A 6,492-nucleotide genomic window follows, 5' to 3' on the forward strand; every position below is an offset into this window, starting at 1 on the left:
GATTTCAAATTTTGACCATTACTGTATTTAATCTGTTTGGTGCTATAGCAGCTTTGTCCTAGTTGTTGATGTTTTTAATTCCTTAACATGTAATCAGTTACTCTATCATCTTATGAAAAGGAAATTGTGGAGAAGAAAGCAATTTATTTTTCAAAATATTACAGTATTTAACATTTTTATAATGAAGGCCAGTTGGTTTTCTAATAAAAAATTGTAAATGGAAGTTAATACAAAATCTTAGGTTTTATTCCATTTTGTTGAATTGTTATTTTCAGAGCAACATTTTCATGTTTATAAAAATATTGTTACATGATGTGTTGTACCGATAACACAAAATTTATTGTTCACACTGGGTGATAATTATACAAATCATGCATTTTAAAATCCAGCAAGCTTTATGTATTTATGTAATTGGAAATAAATTTTGAGTTAATAGTAGGCATCCTTTTGGATTCTTGGGAAGTTAGTGTAGGTTGCAATTTTTCACCATAACTTTGATAGTTTAATATAGAAATGTTACGCGACAGTCGGAATTATACTATGTAATCTATATCATTAATATGCCTAATTTACTTAAATATCTTTTAAGGAGATAGTTACTGTTAAAAAATACGAAAATATTTTTAATACAGACCTTGACTATGTTTTCTGAGTGTCAGGGCTTCATTATTCCTAGTTGAACAGACATGGTAGATTCTCAATAGCAACATGATTATGATTGTAAAAAAAATTAAAGCTGTTCTTTCTCAGTTTTTGTGCATTTCGTATGTAAAACATACTGTTTTGCAAATAAGCATTTTGTCCTAAAAAGTCCTTACTTTATTTTCGCAGCCATTAGTTTTAAACATATACTTCCATTTTACATTTTTTTAAATGATGTAAATAATCATATGTTGGTATTTTTATTTTTAAAAAGTCTTTCTTGTGAAAATAATAGAATCTAACTTTTATACATTCCTTCAGTCCTTATATTTTAGGGAAGTTTTGTACTCGGTATGAAAAAAAAAATAAAATAAAATAAAATAAAATAAAATAAAAAATTAAATAAATAAATAAATAAATAAATAAAATAATAATAATAAATAAATAAATAATTTTAAAAAAATGACCAAGTTATTTAATATTAAAATTTGCAATTTTTTGTCATGTTCAATATATGTTGAGGGGTTGGTTAATAAATAACTTCGAATAATACAAGGTGTCATTTTTAATGCTTATGTTAGAACTGATTGCATGTGAAACCTGTCACAATTTTCTGGAACATGGTAATATATAATAATTTATTATGTTTATTCTTCTGTGAATAAGATATTGATTTTGAAAAAATATATTGATCAGAATGTTATACAATAATTTGTATAGAAATACTCATCACTTAATCTCTCTTAACATCCAAAACCTTTTTCTAAGGTGATAGTTTATTTTTAGCTATGTACACATGCATGTGTACATACATAGCTAACACAAAGCTATATTTTTCACATATGCATAGCATAACTTATGTACAATCCCTAAATATGATCCTTTACTTTAAATATCTGAGTCAATATTTGTCATATGGTAGTCAAACTTTGTGTGTTTTATTTTATGAGGAGTGAATTTTTTTTTCTAAATACAAGTATAGGGACTGGAGGAACTTAAAAAAAGGTAGTTTGTAATTTATACAAAATTGATCTGTTTAAAATTGCCAAAACACAAATATTTGCATCATTTAAAATATTTTAATAATTGGAATTTTGTGACTATGAGCAACATTTCCGAAAATAAAAGTAAAGTAAGGACTTCTGTGGCCAGTATGTATAATTTTTCAAAAAGCTATGTCATAAACAGAGAATGTTTTTCAAATGCTAGAGATTTTTCTGTAAGTAGGTACAATTTATAGAGTCGAATAAATGTCCATATTGTACAGGACTTGGAAAAGAAAGGCTAGCTTATAGAGCTTTTACCCCTGAAACAGAAAGTGAGAAGTGATGAAGTAGTCATGCTGACACTGAGCATGGAGATGCAATTCACAACATAGAAATTAGTGTTTTTGAACCAGCGTTTAAAATGGGCTGTATGTGAAAGATAGCTATGATTTGGAAGAGACAGTGTTACTTCTGTATATATATTTTACGCTGAACATTAAAAAATTGAATAATACTTACTCAGTTTTAAAATAGTAGATAAAATGTGCTACTCTTTTAACATGAAGTTCCGTATTGTAGTTTTCAATCTGGAGGTTTTTGTAATGCGCATTTATTTATAATCATTTCTTTATCCTGCATGCTAAATGAGAAAATTTTTATACTGCTTCTAGGATAACTATAATAACAGCTATTTAAAATTAATAATTAAACAAAAAGCAGACTTGCATTGACATAGTTTTAAACTTATATGGTATAAATAACAAAATTTCTGCTAATCTTAAGTTGAATTTTAAGCCCAATTGTAAATTTTAAATTGGCATATTTCTCTTCCGATTTAATAAAATAATAGATATTTTTTAAATTTTGTAATTTATATTACATTTGACAAAATAGCTTTACTCACAGTACTTAAAACAGTTATTTAATTTTTGAAAAGTGGATGTTAAAGAGGCAGGTTTTTTTATGCCAATTATTTTGATGTTTTATACTATTATATTTTACCTAGAATGCTAATCTAGCACAAAATCAAATCAAAAATTAGTTACAAAGGATACAATAAGAGTAACTTTAACAAGTACTTAACAAAATTAGTTTTTTTTTTTTTTTTGTCTCATTTTAAATCTATATATATCGGAGAATTGAAAAATTCATTTTTCTTTTCTAGGAAAAAAAAAATTTTATATAAATTTTTATCATGAGAAACAAAGTTGCCAGAAAAAACAATTTCAGATGTTACACCAAAAAGACTTTTTAAAATAAATTTGAGTTGAATTACAGTTAATGTCTATTTATTGCATAATATATATAAAAAAAGTAAAATATATAAAATTTAAGAAAATATAAAGTACTGAGGGAAAAATATCTTAGAAGTACAGTTTAGTAGAGTTAAAAACAGGGTTCAAGGCAAAGTTCAACTTCACAGTCTTTGCAGCAGATTCAATAAATCTAATTAATAATTCAATAATTTAATTAAATAATTAAGATAATCACTGAATGTTTTCTAGCAGCTATTTCTGTAAGAAAAGAGTGGAGTTTGAGCGGTAATACCATGTGCTTTCAAACGCCGCAGTTCGGTGGACAATTAACGATATCTGTTGGCCAAAGCGTAAACTAAAAGTCTAATACCGTATATAATTTATTTCAGTGGTTAAATGGGGGAAAAACTGGATGTGCTTCTCAATAAAGGAAGAAAAACACATGCCCGCAGGATGAGCAGCCAGAGGGTTAAATTTATTCTTGTTAGTACTATTTATAACACTGAAAAAATTATTGATTAGCTCACAGAAGCTTTTTGATTTCCTGTGAGGTGGAGTATAGCTTTTGCGGAAGTTCCTGAAAATTATGTTTTCGCTGGAGCGAGTTTTTGTCTCTCATTTCCCTTGACCATTAAATAATTCTGTTTTAGTTTGTGACACAATTTGATTTCTTCTGAATCTGTATTTAAAACCTCTTTAATAATATCAAAATTTAAAACAAATCCTTTATCTAAAACGTGGTTTCTCAGCAATTTGAGGCAGAGAACGAAATGAGACCCTGATTAGAACAAACTGCACTTTTTTAAAGAATCAAGAATTTGGTCCAGTTTAGAGTCCTAGCAGAGTTTTGAATCTATGTGCATTTCATCGAAAGTGAGAAAGCATATTTTTTTTTTTTTTACAGAATTCAAATTTTCACATCTTTCCTTCTTTAGAGCAAGAATATTTCTCTGAATTCCTGGACTACACGAAAATATAATGCACCATCTCTTTAATTTACTAATACCAGGTAAAAGAATTCCAATTTTTTCTTTCCAAAAATCGTAGCTTTAAGATGACAGAGCTCTTACGACGATCCAATGGGAAATATCTTCACTAGTCCACCTGATTTTTTCCTCCTTTTTCAGCAGTGCATTAATCTACATCTTTGTAAAAATATGTTTTAGACGTTTTTCCAAATTCTTCGATTTGTGGGTTCCCCCCCCCCCAAATTTCACTGTTTGAGATTTTAATTTCTGAATGATATCAATTTCTTTCTAGATGTCGTTCACCTTCTTTGTTGCTGAACAAACATTCTAAAATTTTTTTTTTCTCTGTTTTTCAATATTTTAATATTGCTTTTCTAAGGATATGTTTTTGTTCTTCGAATTATCAATGCGTTCTTCATTATCATTAAACTTGGAGTATTTAGGGATATCTACATTTTCATATGTGAGTTTTATTTCAAAATCATTCATATTTGATTTAACATTGCCTTCATCAGTTTAGTTTTTGGCCTCAAAATGAATTTTCTTTGGGCTTAATTCATGTAGTTTTTCAAAAGTACTCTACATTTAGCTTCCTTTTCTCTTGTCTCTGATTTCTTGGAGTTATTTCGTTTACTGCACATGGTAAATTTACTTTCGGCACAGCATTGCATTTTAACAAGTTTCTTTTTAGGGCTATCCAAACAAGTGATTTTTCATCATGTTTTCATAAACATCACATAGAAAATGTTGGCTGCAGATTTTCTGCTTTTCATATTAATAGAATCTTCTCTTTGACATTTATGTATCCATTCTTTTGTCCAAAGCAAATTGTCCTTTGGTTCCATTAAATAACAATATTCCATCCTTTCGTATTTCCATAAGTGTTGTAGCACATTGCTACAGCGCAAAATGCCGTATTACATAAACAATACAATATAGAATTTAAAAGGAAAACAGACTAAAATTATATATATATAAATTATTTTATATATTTACATTATTAGAAAATAAATATACAGTCAAAAGTCGTTAATTCGGACACCCATAATCCAGAATGGTCTATAATCCGGACCTCAAAGCTTAAAACTTTCTGCGCATGTGCCGCGTTGACACATGCGCATAGGCGTTTACGTTTTCGCGTGCACGTTTTATGTATAACGGAGGGTATAAGCTAAAATTATCTAATTATCTATTTCAGTTAATGTTGATGATTGCATTGTTCCTTAATCTTCGAATTGGATCCGGCTTATTATTTTTTGAAGACTGTAAGAGCAATTTTATAAAAGTAAACTTGAACTTTCAATTATGTCAAATAGAATTTCCAATGCTGGAGCTCCCAAAGGATGTACAAAACGAAAGTATGTTTCGATGTCCATCAAACAAAAAGTGGAATTGCTGCAAAAAATGGATAAAGACTTGAAGAAGGTGACAGAGAGGTTAGTGAAAACGAAAAAATTTTGATTGACAAGTTAGTCGGTATTCTCGGCACAGCAATTACGGGACTTGAACAGTAACTGAACAAAAAATTATGTCTGTTTATAGAATTAAAGAGGAAGTATGATCACATAAAACGAAGCAACTTAAACAACTTACATTGAAAGAAATGTTTAATAAAGTAAACAAATAAATATTAAGCTTTTTTTTTTTTTTTTTTTTTTTTTTTTGTAAATTTTGATACCTTTTAGATCATAATTGTTCTTTATTTCATAAATTACGGTTTCATATTTTTAATTTTAGAATTTCTGCATGCCATCTTACGAGATTTAAACTGATGATCTATAATCCAGAATCGCCGAAGTCCCGACAAGTCCGGATTAATGACTTTTGACTGTATATGATTTAAAATTAATTTGGGATATGCGACATCTAGAAAATCACCTTGCAGCTGAATGAAACTACAGTTTTAAACGCAGGAAATCAGAACAGGTGCAGCACTGTTATGTCAGATTACTGCTGGTTAAATCCCCTTATTAGGCCCATGTTGGCGAGGAGTCGGAACAAAGGAATGAGCAAGCTCTTTCTATTTATTCCTGATATTGTATATTGCTACTGAATGTATTTTGTTTTCTTCAAGTAAGTTTGATTTAAACTGAGGATGAAGTTCCAAAAAGCTGAAATGCTTTCTCTCTCTCTTTTTTTTTTTTTTTTTTTTTTTTTTTTTTTTTAAGGAGGTTTTATAAGGCTATTAATACTGCTTAAGCCGACAGCTTTAGTGTAGAAAGATGATTCTTAGAGTTCAAATTCATTGCACATTAAGAGATATATGACTGAAGGCAAGTCTCCATTGATAGATCACTGCCATTTTCAAGAAACCAAAATCAAACTTAGGATGAACTTATATTTTCCCGTGAACATATACTATCTCTACAAGAAGAATAGCTCCGCCACGGTGTCTGGCGGGTGGCGGTCGCTATATCAATGGGCTAGTATATTTCAAATAAGAGAGAGCCAGAGCTTGCCAATTCATCTTTAAATATGCCAGGATGGCAAACTGAAAAGTAAATCTTCAAGATACACCTACAGAAAATGGGTCAAGGCTCGTTTCTACGGCTGCAGACTAACTGGCGAGAGCTTTTCTTATGATAGACAGACAGTACCTACTTTGGTAGATTGGTCACTATCATGAGCTTTTCCACCATC

This window comes from Stegodyphus dumicola, chromosome 2 (genome assembly GCF_044657685.1).
Source record: "Stegodyphus dumicola isolate Sdum_Otavi_A_Nest chromosome 2, ASM4465768v1".
Taxonomy (NCBI): Eukaryota; Metazoa; Arthropoda; class Arachnida; order Araneae; family Eresidae; genus Stegodyphus; species Stegodyphus dumicola.